The sequence below is a fragment of the Eschrichtius robustus genome, chromosome 1 (assembly GCF_028021215.1).
Source record: "Eschrichtius robustus isolate mEscRob2 chromosome 1, mEscRob2.pri, whole genome shotgun sequence".
Lineage (NCBI taxonomy): Eukaryota > Metazoa > Chordata > Mammalia > Artiodactyla > Eschrichtiidae > Eschrichtius > Eschrichtius robustus.
The window spans coordinates 121,362,649-121,385,572 of record NC_090824.1 but is presented as its reverse complement, the minus strand read 5'-3'; positions in this window follow the sequence as shown (position 1 = coordinate 121,385,572).

Below are 22,924 nucleotides of genomic sequence, written 5' to 3'. Positions count from 1 at the left end.
TAAGACACTGATGCAAGAAATTAAAGAGAATACAAACAGATGGAGAGATATACCATGTTCTTGGATTGGAAGAATCAACATTGTGAAAATGACTATACTACCCAAAGTAATCTACAGATTCAGTGCAATCCCTGTCAAACTACCAATGACATTTTTCACAGAACTAGAACAAAAAATTTCACAATTTGTATGGAAACACATAAGACCCCAAATAGCCAAGGCAATCCTGGGAAAGTAAAACGGAGCTTGAGGAACCAGGCTCCCTGACTTTAGGCTATACTACAAAGCTACAGTAATCGAGACAGTATGGTACTGGCACAAAAACAGAAATATAGATCAATGGAACAGGATAGAAAGCCCAGAGATAAACCCACGCACATATGGTCACCTTATCTTTGATAAAGGAGGCAAAAATATACAATGGAGAAAAGACAGCCTCTTCAATAAGTGGTGCTGGGAAAACTGGACAGCTACATGTAAAAGAATGAAATTAGAACACTCCCTAACACCATACACAAAAATAAACTCAAAATGGATTAAAGACCTAAATGTGAGGCCAGACACTATAAAACTCTTAGAGGAAAACATAGGCAGAACATTCTATGACATAAATCACAGCAAGATCCTTTTTGACCCAGCTCCTAGAGAAATGGAAATAAAAACAAAAATAAACAAATGGGACCTAATGAAACTTAAAAGCTTTTGCACAGCAAAGGAAATCATAAACAAGATGAGAAGAAAACCCTCAGAATGGGAGAAAATATTTGCAAATGAAGCAACTGACAAAGGATTAATCTCCAAAATTTACAAGCAGCTCATGCAACTCAATATCAAGAAAACAAACAACCCAATCCAAAAATGGGCAGAAGACCTAAATAGACATTTCTCCAAAGAAGATATACAGATTACCAACAAACACATGAAAGGATGCTCAACATCACTAATCATTAGAGAAATGCAAATCAAAACTACAGTGAGGTATCACCTCACACCAGTCAGAATGGCCATCATCAAAAAAATCTACAAACAATAAATGCTGGAGAGGGGGTGGAGAAAAGGGAACCCTCTTGCACTGTTGGTGGGAATGTAAGTTGATACAGCCACTATGGAGAACAGTATGGAGGTTCCTTAAAAAACTAAAAATAGAACTACCATATGACCCAGCAATCCCACTACTGGGCATATACCCTGAGAAAACCATAATTCAAAAGGAGTCATGTACCACAATGTTCATTGCAGCTCTATTTACAATAGCCAGGGCATGGAAGCAACCTAAGTGTCCATTGACAGATGAATGGATAAATAAGATGGGGCACATATATACAATGGAATATTACTCAGCCATAAAAAGAAACGAAATTGAGTTATTTGTAGTGAGGTGGATGGACCTAGAGTCTGTCCTACAGAGTGAAGTAAGTCAGAAAGAGAAAAACAAATACCGTATGCTAACACTAATATATGGGATCTAAAAAAAAAAAAAGGTTCTGAAGAACCTAGGGGCAGGACAGGAATAAAGATGCAGACATAGAGAATGGACTTGACACAGGGATGGGGATGGGTACGCTGGGACAGAGTGAGGGGGTGGTGTGGACGTGTATACACTACCAAATGTAGGGTGGATGGCTGGTGGGAAGTGGCTGCATGGCACAGGGAGATCAGCTCGGTGCTTTGTGACCACCTGGAGGGGTGAGATAAGGGAGGGTGTGAGGGAGACGCAAGAGGGAGGGGATGTGGGGATATATGTATATGTATAGCTGATTCACTTTGTTATAAAGCGGAGGCTAACACACCATTGTAGAACAGTTATACTCCAATAAAGATGTTAAAAAAAAAAAAAAGCTTAGAGAACGCTGAAGTCAAGAAAATCACGTGTGGTGGTGGGATGAATTGGGAGACTGGGATTGACATGTATACACTAATATGTATAAAATAGATCAGTAATAAGAACCTGCTATATAAAAAACAAATAAATAAAATTCAAAAAAAAAAGAAAATCATGTACTGAATAGTGGTATAAAGGTAAATACCTAAGGTTGTTGGCCCAGAGAGAATAACAGCTCCATCTTCTAATAAGCCTAGATAGATATCACACATTATGTTAGCAGTATGCATTGCGGAGAAAAATGGTTTGAGGAATAATATCTGATAGAAACACAATAATAATAACATACTTTTGATAGTTTTGCAATTTGATAGTATAATGTTTTGCAAAGCACTTTTACATATTATTGATACTTTATTTGATCCTGCAAATGGCCCATTGAAAGGGATATTATTTCCTTTTCACAAATATGGAATATGAAACCCACAGAGACAGTGACTTATATAAGGCCACACAGATGAATGTCAAACCCTGATCCCTGAAGTCTTCAGTTACTGCTTGGAATTTAGGGAATGATAATGTTCCTTGGTGGATATGGACCCATACAAAAGCAAGTCCTATAGTTTAAGAAGCTACGTAGTCATTGAACTTTCCTAATCGAAACACAGAATTCCTGGAATGAAAGCGGACAGAGATGTCAGTTTTTTCAAACACTTGAGGCAGTATTTTCAAAATCTCTTAGACTGGCTCTGTAGCACAAAAAGAAAGGGAGATATATTCATTCTTCAGTTTGTTTATCAATGAATCTCTTCAAGGCTGTAACTGAATTGGATTTGGGAATGAGAACTGGGATACAGTCTAATATTCTTTGTCATCTTACACGTTTTCTTTTCTTTTTTTTTTTTTTAAATATGCCATTTTAACCTTTTTAATTAAATTTATTTATTTATTTATTTTTGGCAGTGTTGGGTCTTCGTTTCTGTGCAAGGGCTTTCTCTAGTTGTGGCAAGTGGGGGCCACTCTTCATCGCAGTGCACGGGCCTCTCACTATCGCGGCCTCTCTTGTTGCGGAGCACAAGCTCCAGATGCGCAGGCTCAGTAGTTGTGGCTCACGGGCCTAGTTGCTCCGCGGCATGTGGGATCTTCCCAGACCAGGACTCGAACCCGTGTCGCCTGCATTGGCAGGCAGATTCTCAGCCACTGCGCCACCAGGGAAGCCCACATTTTATTTTCAACGTATTCAGTGTTCAGATGGCCAGTGGTTTGTTATCAGGTCAATTACTATTTGAGAGTACATCAAATAACCATCACTTAAAATGTCACAATAGCTTCATTCTTTTTAAATAAACTGCCTCTTCCATAATTTATTCTGATGCTTTGTGCCAGATGCTATGCAATCAAATAATTGAAACTTCTGTCACTTCTAAATGTATCTTAGGCACAACCAAGTGTATAGTATTTTATTGATTTATTAGTACAGTCAAAATTGTGTGTGTGTGTGTATGTGTGTGTGTAGGGTAAAACACAAGACAGTTGTGAATAGATTAGCCATGCTCAAAGATTTCAAAAGATGTATAAACGGCATTTTGTTTTAGGCATTATTTAGCAACCACTGCCATTTGCTTTCACAAATTTATGAACGCATAACTGTTTAAATAAGATTGCTTTAATCACAGATAGCTGCAAGATTTTTCCAAAGAATATTTTTAAAATAATATTGAATATTTGTGAAGGGTTGGTTTTCTAAATAAATTCCAGGCTTTGGAATAGTTGGCAGTCTCCCCTTGACAAACATTCTTGCCTAGAAAATGTCCACCTTTTACTATTAAAAGATAGGTTGAAAAACTACAAAAAGGAAGGAAAGCAGGGAGGGAAGAAGATTTCATTGGAAAGTATATGTTTATGTATTAGGAATTTCAAGTGAAACTGAAAGTTGAGAGGAGGCTCTTTTTTTTATATGAAATTATCTCCTTGCTTTCTATGCCTAATTCTCCAGGCCCTAAAATGGCTAATTAAAACCTAACTGTATTGCTTAGTTAATTCAGTTGACAGTTAACCCCAGGGAATATTTTGGCAGTTAATTATATACATTGACAATTTTTATATGGCAGGTATAAATTTATAGTGATAACAGCTATAATATCCCACCCCAGCATACAAATTTTTGTTCACCCAAAGGTTTAGATTAATCTTAATCAGTAGCAAGAAATGTAACTGAGTTAGTTTGATAAGTGATTATTTCCAAAGTGCTTCAAAGAGCCTGTCATTCTTATGAATTGTTTTTCTGCTGTAGTACAATCTGCAAAAAGATATATATTTCTAAGGACCACACATTGGTGAGTAAATAAGAATCTCTCTCTCTCTCTCTCCCTCTCTCTCTCTCTCTCTCTCTCCCTCTCTCTCTCTCTCACACACACACACACACACACACATTTTAGAGTTAGATTTCTTCTCATCTTCAAGTTTTACTCTATTTCAGACTCATAATTTAAACTAGTACTCTGAGCCCAAGGACCTGCTAAGCTAAAAATATAATAGAACCTCATACCAAAGGAATTTATGGTCTAATTGGGAGACAAGACTTTGAAGATATAAACCAGAGAAATAAGACAGAACTGAATTGGGTACCAAAATACCAGGGGCCTTGGGGCAAAGCACTGTGAATTCTTGGGTTTCCAGGAGGAATTGGGACTGTGAAGATTAGAGGAAGCAGACATATGAGTGGTGGCCCCGTGGTGTGCTGAGAGCTGCAGTAGCATTGGGTCCCCAGGGGTGAGGACACAAAGCAAGCAATATCTAACTCATGCTGGGGAGACGGAACATCTTCACCAGAAATATGACATCAGAGATGGTGTTTAAAAATAAAGTTTGTCAGGACTTCCCTGGAGGTCCAGTAGTTAAGACTGCACTTCCACTGCAGGGGGCGCGGGTTCCATCCCTGGTCGGGGAACTAAGATTCCACATGCCGTGCGGTGCAGCCAAAAAATAATAAAAATAAAAATAGAGTTTGTCAAGAGGAAAAGGAAGGGCTGAGTACACAAGTCAAAGGCAGAAAGCATTAAAAAATGCCAAGTTTAGGCTTTACCTGTAAGTTATTGGTGCCTTGAGAGTTTTTAAGTCAGAGAAAGACATGGTCAGAGCTTGGTTTCGGAAAGCCCTTCTGACTGAGGAATCCAGAGGATTATATTAGAGACAGGGAGGTGACTACAGAGCCATCACACATGACAGGACCTGAAGTAAAGGAGATACAGTGGAGGAGAAGGTTAGGGGATCACCTTGTAATTGCATAGACATAGACTAAATCCATTTTTCAAATTGAAGTATAGTTGATTTACAGTGTTGTGTTAGTTTCTGCTATACAGCAAAGTGATTCAGTTATACATACATATATATATATATGTTCTTTTGCAGATTCTTTTCCATTGTAGTTTATTACAAGATACATTTGAATACATTTTTTAACTGGTATTGAACAGTTGGTTTTGGAAGGCATAGTCAAGGGGAGATTATATGTGGTTGCTTTCTTCAGAATCATAGATAGGTATTCCCAGCAAACATCTACTTTGTGGGGTCTGTGGTCTCCAAGCCAAATTGACAAATATTTCTGGAGTGAGACTGCTCTCAGCCCTGGGGAGATTCTGTTTCTGTGCCGTACACACCCCGCTCCAGCCCTGTGGAATGGGGAACGGAAGCTGCCTGCACTCAGAAGCAACCTGCAATATGCAAAGCAGTCATTTATGGAGACAGTGTGGGAGAGAAGAAAAAATTACTGTGCGTTCCATCCATCCACCCCTTACCAGTGAATTAAGTGGAAATAAATAAATACAACCAAGTTCACTGGTAACCTTTAGTGCCTTCCATTAATCAGAGTAATAGGGGTTCTATTCTAAGGTCTTCATTGTTGCTATAGAAAGAAAAATGGTGACATGAGGTCAGTTTAGCTCCAGCCCTATGACACTTTGTCAATACGGTATTGGCAATTCAGTTATGGTGAAAAATAAGGGCATTATTTAGCTGTTAGGAGTTAGTAAATAGATTATTTATTATGTTGTCTGTCATCAATCAGAACCCCAAGCCAAAAAGAAGCAGCTGCCTGAATAATTTTCCTGCAAAGGCCTCAAACAGTTTCCTTGGGCTCCTTCCCCTCCCTCCCACACCCCTGTTCTCTCTGCCTCTGTGTGTGTGTGTGTGTGTTAGAAAATGTTATAGTATTTGAGTTGATGAATGTGGAAATTGATTAACAGGAAATGAAAACTGATAGGTGTTTAACGTTTAATGTGAAATAATCTACTGTAACATAAAAAACTCAAAATAATACTGTTTTAATTGTCCATGGTAATTAAACTGTCACTGTAGTAATTAAAAAGATAGGTGGATAGTAAGTTATTGACACAAGCTCTTCAAATAAAGTGGGCTAATTTTAAAACTAAATTTAACTTAAATTGAATGATAGTCTGCTTCTCTCCCACTCTTTTTTTTTTTTTTTTTTTTTTAAGTGACAGCATCCAAATCTGTTTTTATCAGTGTTTACCAGGGATAAACCCAAAGTAAAGTAACCTGAGTCAGCATTCGTTAATAAAATTTCCTAGTAATGGAACTCCTGGTAATAAAGTCTTCACTTTTACTAAATGGAAAAGATTACTTACTGTATAGTGAGAGAACTGTAGTTTAGCTATTTGAAAAGTGTATGTGTGTCTGTGTGTTCATCTCACGTCACATACATAAGTTAACAATTTTTAATCAAACACAGAATTTTAAAAATATTTTATTGAATATACAGTTGACCCTTGAACAATTCGAGAGTTGGGGCACCGACCCTCCTCTAAGTCAAACATCCAAGTATAATTTCCAGTCATTCCTCCATGTTCAAGGTTCCTCCGTATCCTTGGATTCAACCAACCTCGAACTGCGTAGTGCTGTAGTATTTACTATTGAAAAACATCTGAGTACAAGTGGACCCGTACAGTTCAAACCCGTGTTGTTCAAGGGTCAACTGTATATCAAATCTCTTGAAGAGAAAAAAAAGTCTGGACTGAAAATTCTGTAAAAATTCTATAATCTTCCGTTCTCAATCTGCCCTTGTCTTGTTTAGATATAAAGTTATAGAAGCCTTATAAAATTAGTTGAGAAGTGTTTCCTCTTTCTGTACTTTCTAGAGAAGTTTGTTCAATATTGGATTGATCTAGTAGAGCTCAACTGGTGTTTTCTTTATGGGAATTTTTTTTTTTTTTTAAACTTTGGGTTTGTTTGTTTGTTTGTTTATTTATTTATTTATTTATTTATTTATTTATTTATTTATGGCTGTGTTTGGTCTTCGTTTCTGTGCGAGGGCTTTCTCTAGTTGCAGCAAGTGGGGGCCACTCTTCATTGCGGTGCGCGGGCCTCTCATTATCGCGGCCTCTCTTGTTGCGGAGCACAGGCTCCAGACGCGCAGGCTCAGGAATTGTGGCTCACGGCCCTAGTTTCTCCGCGACATGTGGGATCCTCCCAGACCAGGGCTCGAACCCGTGTCCCCTGTATTGGCAGGCAGATTCTCAACCACTGCGCCACCAGGGAAGCCCCGGGAATATTATTAACTATGTTCTGATTTCTTTTACAATTATGGAACAATTCAAGCATTCTATTTCTTACTGAGTCAGCTTTGCTAAGTTATTTTTTTCCAGGAATTTATCCATTGCATCTAACTGTTTAAATCAATTGGCATAAAATTGTTCATAGTATTCCTTAATTATATTTTAAAAGTTGAGCTGTATGTATAGTTATTTCTCTTTCCTTCTTTATCCTGATAATTTCTATTTTCTTGATCAATGTTACCAACATTTTCTCTATTTGATTAGTCTTTTAAAAGAAGCAACTTTGGCTCTTTTATTGTATCTTTTGTAATTTTTTTTCCATTTATTACTGTTTTGATCTTTATTATCTTCTCTCTATATTTTTGAGTTTATACTTTTCTACTTTTTAAAACTTTTCAGACATCTTCATGAATTTTCATCATTTATCCTTTGCTAATGTAAGCACTTAAATGTATAAAATACCACTTTTACTGCATCCTAGTAAAAATTGGACAGGTATGATTTTCACAATTCATGTAATTGACATTTAAAAAAAATAAAAATAAAAATATCTAATAAAATTTCCTGTTTGATCCAGGAGAGGCCACCAAACCTGGACACTTCAGCCCCCTTGAAAATTTAGGCGAGTCTGCCCCTAACGTGCATGGTGGCTGGGACCAGAGTAAAAGTGAGATGGCTACATCTTTATGTCTAAATGCTTAAAAATTATAAATCCAGCCTACAAGCTGGTACACACAACCTGTTCCACTTCTCTGCTTTGAAAAATATACCTTCATACAACAAAGTAGAGAATTACATGTAAAACTCTGGCTTTTATAGGATTGAAAGTTGGCAAAACAGTAGAAACAATTGAAGTTAATTATTATTGTAACATGCCTGGGTATTCTTTTGATAGTTTAGTGACATTTGACTGAGAAATAAAATAGGGACTTATATAATTCTTAAATCTTAAATTATTTTACACTTATTTCATAAAATCATCTTTCTTGCCTTCATTTCAGAAAAATCACTTATGTTGTATTAAGGATATTCACGTAATTTGTTTTCTATCAACACTGATGACCTAAAAGATTTAAAAAATAAATTGCAATTGCATTCAAAGTGTACATGTAAATATTTGCCCATCAAAATTATATACTTAATTCAGTTTCTTATTTCGAGAAACTGAAACTTTCTAACGTAATTTAAATTTTAAAAATTATTATTATATAATTATGTAATATAACATCATTTATCATTCTAGCTCATTGTCTCTCTAGTTTCTAATGTAAAGAATCCATAGGTATCACACCTCAAATGAACGGTGTATTAAACCTTCAGATCTGTGAATGTAAGAGCAATATGAATTGTTTAGTATGGGAAAATTTCCTCTGCAGCTGTGTACATCACTTGCAAACACTGTCCTAATTTGTGAGTCCCTCCAGAGCCACAAATTGGACACAAAGAGAAGCAAAAAAAATGGATGATTGAGACGGCTGAGTAATATTTGATTGTGTGACAACCTATTGCATTCACTCCAAAGGAAAGGATTTAACAAGTTGATTAATTTATCTTTTGTTCTATCTAAAGGTTTCCAACCCTCAAATCCTCCCTACCTTCTAAATCAGTATCCATCTCCAACAACCCAAAGCTCACCACATGTAGACTTTATCACTCTTCGTTTAGGTGCAAGCCAGCACAAGTGTTTGTTTCCCTGGGACCTTAATGGAGTTAGTTGTGAGAGTGGTTGTGTAGGGTACGTCATGCTCTGCCAGTGCTGACCATATGTCTTTAATATATGTGTGTATGTGTATATTAGCAAACCTAGAGGCTTCTCAAAAGCAAGGGCCCAAGGTGGAATCCCCTCTTGCCCAGGTCTAAGGGTGGTGCCAGGTCAGCTTTCCCATCCTTGCTGGCCCAAGGCTAGTCATGTATGAAAGGCGGGGTTGCTATCAAATAACCACCCTCCTCCTTGCTGCTAGCCACTCTGGCTTTATCCAGCCCCATCTCACATTTCTGCTCCCTTTTCTGTTTTCTAATAGGCAGGGCTCTTCAGAGACCTCCTCTACTTCCTATAAAATTAGTAATATTTCTAAGAGTGTGTCCTCTCTAGGGGTTAATTCCAGAATCTCTGCACTGTTCTGTAGTCTAAGGGTGTCTGTGAGCACCTAATCAGCCATAATTCCAGAAGTGGAAGTCCCCCCAAGCCAATATATTGAAATTTTCTATGCCCTCACGTCCTCATACAGATTGCAAGCTCTCAGAGGCCAGGGTTCATGTGTTATTTATGTTTCACCCCACCACAATGCCTGCTGCATCATACACAATTAATAAATATTTATTGAGATAAAACAACCAAGGAAGTCACAAAAGAAAGGACAGATTTGATTTCATAAAAGCAAAAAGAAAATTCCCAATAACCCTAGGAAAATATCTGCAGCAAATATTGCAGAGAGCTATCATCGTTAGTATGTAGAGTTCACACATATAGATGCAGAAAAGCTAAGATGATGTAGGTAAAGTATCTAAAAGACAATCCTCAAAGGAGGAAATACAGCTAGAAATAAACTCCTAAACTGACACAATACTTTGGAACCAATTTGGCAGTCAAAAGCCTCATAATACTCAATTTATTTGACCTAATAATTCCACTGCTAAAAAATCTATCTAAGAGAATTATACATTATGGAGGAGAAAGTTTTATTGATCTGACTCAAGCATGGTAAAATCTTTCTTTGTCTATCTCACAAGAGGTTCTTTGGCACCCTTGCTGGGGGCTAGAGTGGGAGAAGCCTCAGGACCCAGAATCCAGGCATTCAGAGTCAACAAGAAGGCTAGTAGAGAATTAGAGGACACTGGATACTTGCCCACAGTTGAATTTCATGCTGCCCCCGGGTGTGAATAACCCTGCATCCTTGTAGCAGCCATCAACACCAGGCCCTGATTGAAACAAAGAGTAAGATTCTCAGATGATCACACAGGTTGGAACGCAAAAGGTCTTCATTCTAATCGTATGCAAATGAAAAGTTCTGCCCACTAGCATTTAACAGTGGCCTTAGAACTCAGAAATAGTGACTCCTGTGGAGTGTTGTTTCCAAGCAGCCTTGAGCCCCTTGGAAATGTAAGGCTTTGATTTAGGTGGAATGGCCACAGGAGCTTATTAGCAGAAGGGTCAGAACATCTCAGTTGACCCAGCCAGCTGCCCAGGCCACTTTATGGAACAGAAGCTCTCTGCACAGGTCGCCCCTCCTTGGTGATAATTAATACAAATGATTTTCCTTGGAACTATGGTGATAGAGAATCTGGAAACTGACAACAGTTCCCTAGCTGTCCATCAAGAAGCACCAATGCGCCATGCTGCCACCTGCCATTAGAGAGCTTTTCACCACCAGCAAGCTCACTTGTCATTTCTCCACAGAATGCACTCAGCTGGCTTAGCCTGTAATACACTAACGTGATTTCAACTCAGCAGCAGAGCTAAATACCAGAGGAGTAGGGCACTTGGAGCAGAAAAGAAAGGGAATGAAGTAACTATCATTACCTCCCTAAACTTCAAAAAGTGTGAAAGAGCCCTCTTCCCGAGAGGTCCAGATCCCCAATTTCAGACAGTGTAATGGCAGCCAGCTTTGCAGAAGGGAAACAGAAACACTTGTCTGTTGATGAGATCTCTTTCCTCTCCCATTGAACAAGTGGAGATGATCCTCTGGCCTCAATCCTAGCCCAAGGTTTGGGCCCCTGACTTCATAGTCCATTTGATCCTAAAACAGTGGTTTGTAGAATCTTACTGAAAATTAAAAGAATAGCTATGCACTCTCATTCTAGAGAAATGTACACATGCTACTTTGTACACAGTATCAGTGGAGCACAAGGAGCCCCTTACACTATCAGCTGGTTCTGTCTGCACTCACGCCACCACTGCCCATTCCTGAACAGAGCAAGGGGCTCTATTCTGCTGAACCTTACAGCCTTTCCCAGCGCAGAGCTCCAGGAGGCCACTTGGACTTAATTTCTGGAGCCTGTGGATAAAAAATCCTTGTCACTCTGTCCGTCAATGTCCATGGTAGAGAATCTCTGTTCCAGAGGAACCCTTCTCAGTCTCACATCCCTCTCAGTGGATTTATGTATAGTTCTCTAGTGATGTTGAAAAGTGGATTGGTGCTAAGGAAAAACAAAACCACTTATGGTAAGAAGTTAACAGCAAAATTACAAAAAGCTTTTTTTTAAAAAAATGGTATTCTAGCTGCATTTTTCAACTGGGTCATAAAATCATTTCCCAAGCCAGAGGTATTATTCTCCTCATTTCACAGCTGGAAAACCAGGAATTACAGAGAGGTTAATGGCTGTGTCTGAAAGCACACAGCACACCCTTATCAGAAGGAGCTGAAAATACAGGTATAGTCAAGGGCTCATACTGTTCTGTGATAACCCAAACTTTATGAACAAGTTTGGCTTGGCCCTAATAGGCATTCAATTTTTAAAAATGTCTTTCATTAAAAAATATAAATTGAAGTACTGGGTAATTGACTCACATTTGATTAAGGCAGAGTCTATTGGATTAACATGATTAATAGATAAAATTATAATCAAACAGAAAGCAGTACAAAAGGTGACTAAGTCATGAATCCCATTAAGATACTAAATTTTTTAAAGATGAATATGCTGGGGTTTTTTATGTAGGGATATTCATTTCACAGTGGATCTCACACTGTTCAGCTCTCACTAGTAGAGTAATTAGAATGAAGTTTTTCTTCAGGATTAAAAGAAGTGCTTGGGAGGTGTTTTGATTTCACAGTAAGGAAACCCCAACTGTCCTCATTCTGATTCTCCCAAATCTTTTGTTTCATTGGTAATTTCTCAAACTGCTAGTGAAGGAGGCCACTGCAGTTGTTACCTCTGCTCAGAACTAAATATATTTAGTTGATGCCACATCAAATTCCAAGGTCCCTTTCAGGAACTGTAATGTTGACCAACCTGTACTGGAATAACATATTCCACAGTTTTTTCTATAAATGCAAAACTGTATCCTCAAATGGAAACTTAGTTAATTGTTATGAAACTACTTCTGCATCAGCCACTTCCAGACAGTGATGCCAGGAAGTAAAATGAAAAATAGGATACTTGTTTTTTTGCTTTATCACTCAGTCTTAAGTCCTTTTTGCCCAAGAAATGGGAGCTGCTCTGACATAAATTGACGTGGATGTGAAAGTAACATTCTTCTCACCACCAAGATTTTCTGTTTCAGAGAACTGACTGGGTAGTGACAGCCTCCTTCCAAAAACTTCCGTGTCCAACTAGAACAAAAAATTTTACAATTTGTATAGAAACACAAAAGACCCCTAATAGCCAAAGCAATCTTGAGAAAGAAAAATGGAGCTGAAGGAATCAGGCTCCCTGACTTCAGACTATACTACAAAGCTACAGTAATCAAAACAGTATGGTACTGACACAAAAACAGAAATATAGATCAATGGAACAGGATAGAAAGCCCAGAGATAAACCCACACACCTATGGTCACTTTATCTATGACAAAGGAGACAAAAATATACAATGGAGAAAAGACAGCCTCTTCAGTAAGTGGTGCTGGGAAAACTGGACAGCTACATGTAAAAGAATGAATTTAGAACACTCCCTAACACCATACACAAAATAAACTCAAAATGGATTAAAGACCTAAATGTAAGGCCGGACACTGTAAAACTCTCAGAGGAAAACATAGGCAGAACACTCTTTGACATAAATCGCAGCAAGATCTTTTTTGACTCACCTCCTAGAGTAATGAAAATAAAAACAAAAATAGACAAATGGGACCTCATTAAACTTAAAAGCAAAGGAAACCATAAACAAGATGAAAAGACCACCCTCAGAATGGGAGAAAATATTTGCAAATGAGGCAACTGACAAAGGATTAATCTCCAAAATATACAAGCAGCTCATGCAGCTCAATATCAAAAAAACAACCCAATCAAAAAATGGTTGGAAGACCTAAATAAACATTTCTCCAAAGAAGACATACAAATGACCAAGAGACACATGAAAATATACTCAGCATCACTAATAGAGAAATGCAAATCAAAACTACAATGAAGTATCACCTCACACTGGTCAGAATGGCCACCAGAAAATCTACAAACAATAAATGCTGGAGAGAGAGTGGAGAAAAGGGAACCCTCGTGCACTGTTGGTGGGAATGTAAATTGATACAGCCACTATGGAAAACAGTATGGAAGTTCCTTAAAAAACTAAAAATAGAACTACCATACAACCCAGCAACCCTACTACTGGGCATATGCCCAGAGAAAACCATAATTCTAAAAGACACATGCACCCCAATGTTCCTTGCAGCACTATTTACAATAGCCAGGACATGGAAGCAGCCTAAATGTCCACCAACAGAGGAATGGATAAAGAAGTTGTGGTACATATATACAATGGAATATTACTCAGCCCTTAAAAGGAACAAAATTTGGTCATTTGTAGAGACATGGATGGACCTAGAGACTCTCATACAGAGTGAAGTAAGTCAGAAAGAGAAAAACAAATATTGTATATTAACGCATATATGTGGAATCTAGAAAAAAGGTATAGATGATATTATTTGCAAAGCAGAAATAGAGAACAAATGTATGGATACAAAGGGGGAAGAGGGGGTGGGAGGAATGGGAGATTAGGATTGACACATATACACTATTGATACTATGTATAAAATAGATAACTAATGAGAACATTCTGTATAGCACAGAGAACTCTACTTAATGCACTGTGGTGACCTAAATGGGAAGGAAATCCAAAAAAGAGGGGATATATGTATATGTATAGCTGATTAATTTTGCTGTACAGTAGAAACTAACACAGCATTGTAAAGCAACTATCCTCCAATAAAAATTAATTAAAAAAAAAAAAACTTCCATGTCTGCATAAACTGGAAGGTGGGAATGAACTGGGAGGCATAATCTTCATCACTGTCCCAAAACTCACATAACATACAGTATAAAGCAAAAAATTGGTTTCCTAAGCGAGCACAGTTCCACTGCAGTCTCCCTGGCTCAGACACATGCAAGATTTGCTTCCTACTCCTGGTGTGGTTTTCCATCAAGCTGCTTGCATCGTCTCAATACATATATTCTATCTGTCAAGGCACATGCCGTCTGATTGGACACAGGTATCCTTCTGACGATCTTGTAACTTTTATTGATTCTGCTTACCCCATGGTACTGGTAATTGTCTCAAAGTAACTAACCCCCAGGAATGGTGGCAGACTCAATAGAGAGGTTATGCAGTGTGCAGATTGCTTCTCTGAGGGCCAGACTTTTAGAAATAGATGTATTAATTTAAATAGAAAATGCCTTGCTAGACATATTTATGAGCAGTACCTGGGGGTGCTGAATGGTAAGGTGTAGGAAAAATTTAGGGAGAATGTTCTCTATATTTTTACTCTAGGGCCCAGAGTCATCAGTTACATCATTGTTAGACTCTTCGTGATTATTTTCATAAGCTGCTTTAAATCCTCTCTGGAACTACAGTAGGGACATATACAAACAAGCAAATAAGCAAACAATATTTATTGAGTACTCACTATGTGCCAATTATGTGCTGAGTGTTTTTCTCGTAACTATTTCCTTTAATCCTCACACCAAGGTGTTGATCATAAATTCTATACCCAGTGATTTGTCAGATATTTGCCATAAGATACAGGGGTCATGTGGGCCTTTTACTTGTGGAGCCTCTGCAGCAGGCAAAGCAAAGAGAAGAAGCAGGAGAACCTCTAACACAAGGTGGAGGAGGTGTTTTCAAGTGCTCAGGACACTCATGCTCGAGAGTCAAGGCTTGACTTTCTTCACTGCCAAAAATACTGAAGAAACGGCTTTGCTTCTGCTTTCTTTTGGGTGGCTTTTTCTGCATATACGCTAAGTGGGAGACATCGCTGAAAGGATAACTGATCCAACAGGGCACATGGGGAGCAAAACTTTCACTTCCCTTCTGACTTGCAGCCCAAGTCTTTGCAGTTCCATGTGGGTTTACAATGAGACTCCTGCCTGCTTGTTCAGTATCATGGGCACTGTGTTTTCCACAATTCCTCCACAAGGCTTGAAGAATTGAAAAAGTTGTGCTTTTGGGATGTAATAAATCTTTCATTTGCATGCTTAGTTCTCCCGGCTGTAGGAAGCCCATCTTCACATTTGTGGGTGTGTTACACAGTCGAGTCTAAAATACATTCGATTGTCTGATCTTCCCCACTGAGCAAGTGGGACGCTTGGCCTCTGTTCTGGTCAGCGGTTCTGAGACCCTGAGCTGGTAGTGAGCAAGAAGTGTCCTTCTGAGCGATAGAATCCAAACCTAAATGTTGGTCACATAGCAAATAGACAGTGCAAATGAAGTATGGGTCTAAAGGAGGTGAATGGGAAGGCGGCAAGATAAGGATGCACAACCGGCACAGAGAGACATCAGAGCAGTCCAGCTCCCCCTCCAGACTGAGTCACATGGTGCTGGAAGGCCTGCATTGAGGGCTTTTTATAGAGACTGTTGAGTGGGGGGAAGTTGTTCAAAGCACTAACAACAGTTTCAGGTCTCACTGTGCACAAGGGAGGCATTCCATAAATATTAAGCAAATGGTTTAACTTTTGTTCAAGCCAGCGGCCTCTTTCAGTGGTTACTAAAAGCAATGAACGGGCCGAACTCTGTTACTTAGGTAAGTTGCAGCTGACTGTTTCAGATATAAGCTGTCAGAGCAACTAGATGTCAGGCTGGTTCCGTTGGTTCTCTGAGAGTTTACCTCGTGTGCGCGTGTGTAAGCTTACGCATGCATATGCGCACACACACACATCAGAACACTGTTCTAATAAGAAGCATACAGTAGGCAAACAAGGAAAGAATCTGTCTTATCCCCAAACAACCGGTTCCCTCTGTTTGTTCACTGAATACACTACACAAAAATAGTAACATCATATATTCTAGTAGACCAGACAGAAAAGTCTTTTTTTTCTTTATTTTTTTATAGTAGGTCCTTTTTGGTTATCTATTTTAAATATAGCAGTGTGTACATGTCAATCCCAAATGCCCAGTCTATCCGCCCCCCAAACCCTTCCCCTCTGGTAACCTTAAGTTCATTCTCTAAGTCTGTGAGTTTGTTTCTGTTTTGTAAATAAATTTATTTGTATCATTTTTTTAGGTTCTGCATATGAGCAATATCATATGAAATTTGTCTTTCTCTGTCTGACTTACTTCACTTAGTATGATCAAGTCTAGGTCCATCCATGTTGCTGCAAATGGCATAATTCATTGTTTTTTATGGATGAGTAATATTTCATTGTATATATGTACCACATCTTTTTATCCATACATCTGTCGATGGACATTTAGGTTGCTTCCATGTCTTGGCTATTGTAAACAGTGCTGCAATGAACATTGGGGTGCATGTATCCTTTCGAACCATGTTTTTCTCTAGATATATGCCTTCTGAACCTAATTTACATGTGCATTTATGTCATGTCCCATACAGTACTTGGCACTATAGTATGTACAACAGGAATGTATGAAATGGCCTTTAATGTTGAAAAATTATGATTTTTTGTGAAAGATAGTGTTTAGACATATCCAACAGGTAACTTCTCAAGACAAGAATACATCTTCAAAAATACCAAATTATATTCCCAGAATATTACATTTCCATTGTTCCCTCACACGGTCAATTCCATGGCAGAAGAAATGGCAGGGGTTCCCACTGCTTCTCGTTGGGCAGGGTTTGGCATCTGATATCAAACCACTCACTATCAAGTCCTCCTTGACCCAACCAATAAGTTTCTAGAGAACCAGGGCCTGTTATGGGCTGAGGTGGAGGAAAGGGTGGGACAGGTAAGAAGGAAGAGTCCATATAAATGCAAGGATCTTCACAATATAGAAAGAAGCCTCATATGAGAGGAAGCTGGTTACAAGAGAGAGATTTATTACACAAGGTGCTTGCGCTCGTTTTATGTGACTACCCAGAAGGTGCAGTTGCCCTCACGTCTGCTCTGGAGTATATAGAAGGAAAGACATTTCTATTTATTAGGTTTGGGGAGATATAAAGGAGCTGGGAGAGTTGGTTGTTGTTTTAAAGGAATAAAGGCAAGTGTAGACAACTTTAAAACATTGCTGCTACATCCGTGCATCTAACTGAGTCACTCTTGGGTCATCAGGCGCTAGAGTATAACGATTTGTCAGCATAGGACACAGAGTGGACCAATTTAATACTTGCTGCAGGGGTTAGAATTTCCACAGCCTTTGATCAGATTTTTTTTCTTTAAGGTCAGAAACATTTAGAGGTAGATAAAAATGTCAAGTAATTGCTGAGAAACGAGGTGGCTTGTAGCTAATTTGCAAAAGCATAGATTACGTTGTTATTTGGATTTTATCCACTTCACGAAAAAGTCCTGAGATTTTTAGGAAGAACACATTAATGTTGATACCGTGGTACGCAGCCCACTCCGTAGTGTGCAGACATCTGCCATCTTCCCTCCTTGACAGGCCCACTTGCTTGCTCACTGGAGCCTTTGAAGAGTCAATGACTTTCATGTTCTGCTAGATAATAAGATTGTGTGTGTGACACCATTGCTCCTTTACACCTCCTTTTACAAAAATGGAAAACAAAACTCTCTATTCTTTCTTTAACTTAGCATAGAGCAGGATAAAGAAAATTGAAATCTGATACATAATCGGTGAAATTCCTATCTGTTATTTAAAGAGAGCTTCTAAGAGAATCTTAGAGGTGGAAGAGAATGCTAAAAGTGTTGTGTGTTAATACTTGAAGACACTGTTCCCTCTCTACCCACCAGCCCAGAAGTTGTTTCTGGAAGAGCCTTCACAGACCTATGTAATCTCTGAATGTGTTGCTCAGCCAATGACCTCCTTTTTCAGGCACCAACACTGAACACAATGCTCCAGGATTTGGGCGGCCACACCCTGGTGGCCCACGTTGAGCTTGTCCTCCACCAGAAGCATTAGAACTTGTCCCCTGACCTACAGTTTTTCACCTGATAACCCACTGGCTTCCTGTTGTGTTTAGAAATAGGACAGGGAGAGGTAAACCCAGCAGATATTACTCTTTGGAGTGTTTCCTTCCACTTTAAAAAGACTGGTGTTTTTTTTTTAGCTAGTGTATTATTTCCCTGGGCTGCCAAAACAAAATGCCATAGACTGGGTGGCTTAAACACCAGACGTTTGTTTCACACAGTTCTGGAGGCTGAGAAGTCCAAGATCAAGATTCTGGCTGATTCGGTTTCTGGTGAGACCTCTCTTCCTGGCTTGTAGATGGTCACCTTGCTGTTATGTCCTCAGATGCCTTTTCCTAAGTGTGTGCTCAGGGAGAGAGAGAGAACCAGCTCTCTGGGGTATTTTCTTATAAGGATACTAATCCTATCAGATCAGGACCCCACCCTTATGACCTCATTTAAACATAATTACTTCCCCAGAGTCCCCATCTCCAAATACTGCCACGCTGGCAGTCAGGGCTTCACAGACCTTCAGCTGAAAACATAAGTGTACCTCTAACTTCATCTACCCTTTCCATTCATCATGTATAATTTTTATGTTGCTGTACAATCTTCGTAATCTCTTTTTCCAACTCTATTTTTTCATATATTCTTATTATTTAAAAGTTTGGGAAATTCAGGGTAGTGAAGAATACTTAAAATCACCCAAGTATAATCACTATTAAATGTTAGTGCATTCTCTTTCAGTATTTTTCAATGCATTTCTATATATTATGAATAGAATATACACTTACAGAACGGACTATACAAAATTTAATAGCCAGTTTTTGTCTCTTAGCATAGTATCATAAGTATTTCCCCAACGTGGCCAAAAATTATTTGGCCACATATTTTAACAACTGCCTAATATTTGATAACCTGACAGTACCACGATTTATTTAACCAAACTCACATTATCAAATATTTGAGTCACTTCTGGTTTTTCACTATCATAAATAATATTTTAAATAATCTTATGCCTTACATTTGTCTACTTTTTATATTTGTTTTAGGCCAGGTTGCTGCTAGATCAAATAATAGGAATATTTTAATGCTCTTATATCACCAAATTGTTTTACAGAATCTCAACACTGATTATTCATGGTTTTAAAAAATACTCTTTGGAAAATAGAAATAAGCACAGCACACCAAAAAAAAACTTATTCAGTCACCTAAAACAGCCATTCCTCTTTTGTTCCCTTTGCTTGTGATTTGATGACTAACTTTAGTGTTGTGTTTGGATTCCATTTTCTTGTGTGTGTATCTATTGTAAATTTTTGGTTTGCGGTTACCATGAGGTTTTGATGTAGCAGTCTATATATACACAAGATTGATTTAAGTTGCTGGTATCTTAATTTCAAATACATTTCCAATATCCTGCATTTGTACTCTCCTCACAATTGCTATTTTGATATCATATTTGTGTGTGGATGATTTCCTACCTTTCCTGTATATTTAACTTTACTGGTGAGCTTTCCCATTCATAATTTTCTTGTTTCTAGTTGTGGCCTTTTCTGTCTAGAGAAGTTCCTTTAACATTTGTTGTAAAACTGGTTTGGTTGTGCTGAATTCTCTTAGATTTTGCCTGTCTGGAAAGCTTTTGATTTCTCCATCGAATCTGAATGAGAGCCTTGCTGGGTAGAGTATTCTTGGTTGTAGGTTTTTCCCTTTCATCACTTTAAATATATTGTGCCACTCCCTTCCGGCCTGCAGAGTTTCTGCTGAAAAATCAGCTGATAACCTTATGGGGATTCCCTTGTATGTTATTTGTTGCTTTTCCCTTGTTGCTTTTTATATTTTCTCTTTGTCTTTAATTTTTGCCAATTTGATTAATATGTTTCTCAGTGTGTTCCTTCTTGGTTTTATCCTGTATGGGACTCTCTGTGCTTCCTGGACTTGAGTGTTTCCTTTCCCATGTTAGGGAAGTTTTTGGCTATTATCTCTTCAAATATTTTCTCAGGCCCTTTCTCTCTTCTCCTTCTGGGACCCCTATAATGCAAACGTTGGTGCCTTTAATGTTGTCCCAGAGGTCTCTTATACTGTCCTTATTTCTTTTCATTCTTCTTTCTTTATTCTGTTCTGCAGCAGTGATTTCCACCAATCTGTCTTCCAGCTCACTTATTCATTCTTCTGCCTCATTTATTCTGCTATTAATACCTTCTAGTGTATTTTTCATTTCAGATATTGTATTGTTCATGTCTGTTTGTTCTTTAAAGCTTCTAGCTCTTTATTATTTCTTGTATCCTCTCAGTCTGTGCCTCCATTCTTTTTCTGAGATCTTGGATCATCTTTACTATTATTACTCTGAATTCTTTTTCAGGTAGATTGACTATCTCCACTTCACTTAGTTGTTCTTCTGGGGTTTTATCTTGTTCCTTTGTCTGGGACATATTTCTCTTCTGTCTCATTTTGTCTAACTTTCTGTGTTTACAGTCTCTGTTCCTCAGGCTGCAGGATTGTAGTTCTTCTTACTTCTGGTGTCTGCCCCTTGTGAGTGAGGTTGGTCCAGGGTCTTGTGCAGGCTTCCTGGTGGGAGGAACTGGTGCCTGCCCACTAGTGGGTGGAGCTAGGTCTTGTCCCTCTGGTGGACAGGGATATGTCAAGGGGTATGTATATAGGCAGCTGTGGGCTCAGGTTGACTTTAGGCAGCCTGTCTGCTGATGGCTGGGGCTGTGTTCCCATCCTGTTGTTTGGCCTGAGGCATCCCAGCACTGGAGCCAGGTCTTGCTGCCAAATTGGCAACCTCCAGGAGAGCTCATGCCAATGAATATTCCCTGGGGCCCCTGCCACCAGTGTCCTTGCTCCCACAGTGAGCCACAGCCAACCCTCACCTCCCCAGGAGACTCTCCAAGACCCACAGGTAAGTTTGACCCAGGTTCCTATGGAGTCACTGCTTTGCCCTGGGTCCCAGTGCATGTGAAAACTTGTGTGTGCCCTCCAAGAGTGGAGTCTCTGTTTCTCCCAGTCCTGTGGCGCTCCTGCACTCAAGCCCCGCTGGCCTTCAAAGCCAAATGCCCTGGGGCCTCCTCCTACTGATGCCAGACCCCCAGGCTGGGGAGCCTGATGTGGGGCTCAGAACTCTCACTCTTGTGGGAGAACCTCTGTGATATAATTATTTTCCACCTGGTGGGTATGGGATTTGATTGTATCACAAAAGTGCCCCTCCTAGCATCTTGTTGTGGCTTCTTTTTTGTCTTTGGGTGTAGAGTATCTTTTGTGGTAGGTTTGAGTCTTTTTTGTCAATGGTTGTTCAGCAGTTAGTTGTGATTTTGGTGTTTTCATGAGAGGAGGTGAACTCAAGGCCTTCTACTCTACCATCTTGTCTCCTGCCTCTCCTCCTGAATCTTGATAAGAAAATTTATTTGAAAACTTCTAGTTTTATCCTGTTTCTTTGATAATAAGAGACAATTTGGTTGATAAAGATGTGTCCCCTACTCTTGAATTGCTCTGTTTTTCCCATGACTTTTTATAACATCCAGGCTTGTCTGCTTTTATGAGTTCAGATGAGTCTGCAAATTATTGAGATCTCTATCCAAACAATAAATAGAGAAAGAAAAAGCTTAAATTTGCTGTAGTTTATTTATATCTAGAAGGCAATGGAAAATAATGAACAAGTAATAACAGGAGTAGTTACAGCAGGGAGCTCCACCTCCATGTGTATGAGTTTTCGCTACATCTTTGTTGTGGTAGCCCAGAGCATTCCAGTCAGCACCCCAAATCCAAGGTTTCCCTCATGAAGTGTCAGCCACAGCAGTGCCCTATATTTGCTCAGGTTGTCCAGTCACATCAAACGTAATAATAACCACCATAATGGCTAATATTTTTGAATGTTTGTAATGTGCCAGCCAATGTTCTGATCTATTTAAGTGTAAATTGGGTGGAAACACTTCAGAAAGACTCCTATTATTTGTGGTTTCCTCATCTAGGATGTTTTCTTGAAAAATTACTGAGATTGAGATTTGATCCCTTCACCCCGGCCATATAATTTTTCATCTAAACTGAGACACTTTGAAAGTGAAAAAGAAGATTAATAATTAAAAGACAACAGAGGTAAACTGGGACTGTCCCAGGTGAACTGCTGTAGATGGCCGCTGGAATCACAGCATACCCTTGCTTCTGTCTCTGTTTCTGTAGCATTTTTCCCCTCTCTCTCCTCTAATTTTGCATTTTGTTTTTGTTTCTGGTTCATGAAGGATAAGTTATGGTGGCAGCAATAATTAGAGGAATTTGGTTTTATGGTCTGACTATTTGGTAATATATGGAAATGGACTAATGGACCATAGAGGTCTATTCTCTATTGGGTGAAAGAATAGAGAATCTAGATTTTTAGTCTTTTTTTGCTTGTATGTTTGTCCACTTTGAACTCAAATTAACTAAGAATTTCATGCTCGCAAGGAGAGTGAACAGCTCTATGACATCTGGACCTGTGAGTTGCTGTCTTGCTCCTAACCTATGAATAAAGTTGTAGAACTGAAGATATACTCCCTCTCTCTCTCTCTCTCCCTCTCTCTCTCTCTCTCTCTATATATATATATATATATATGTA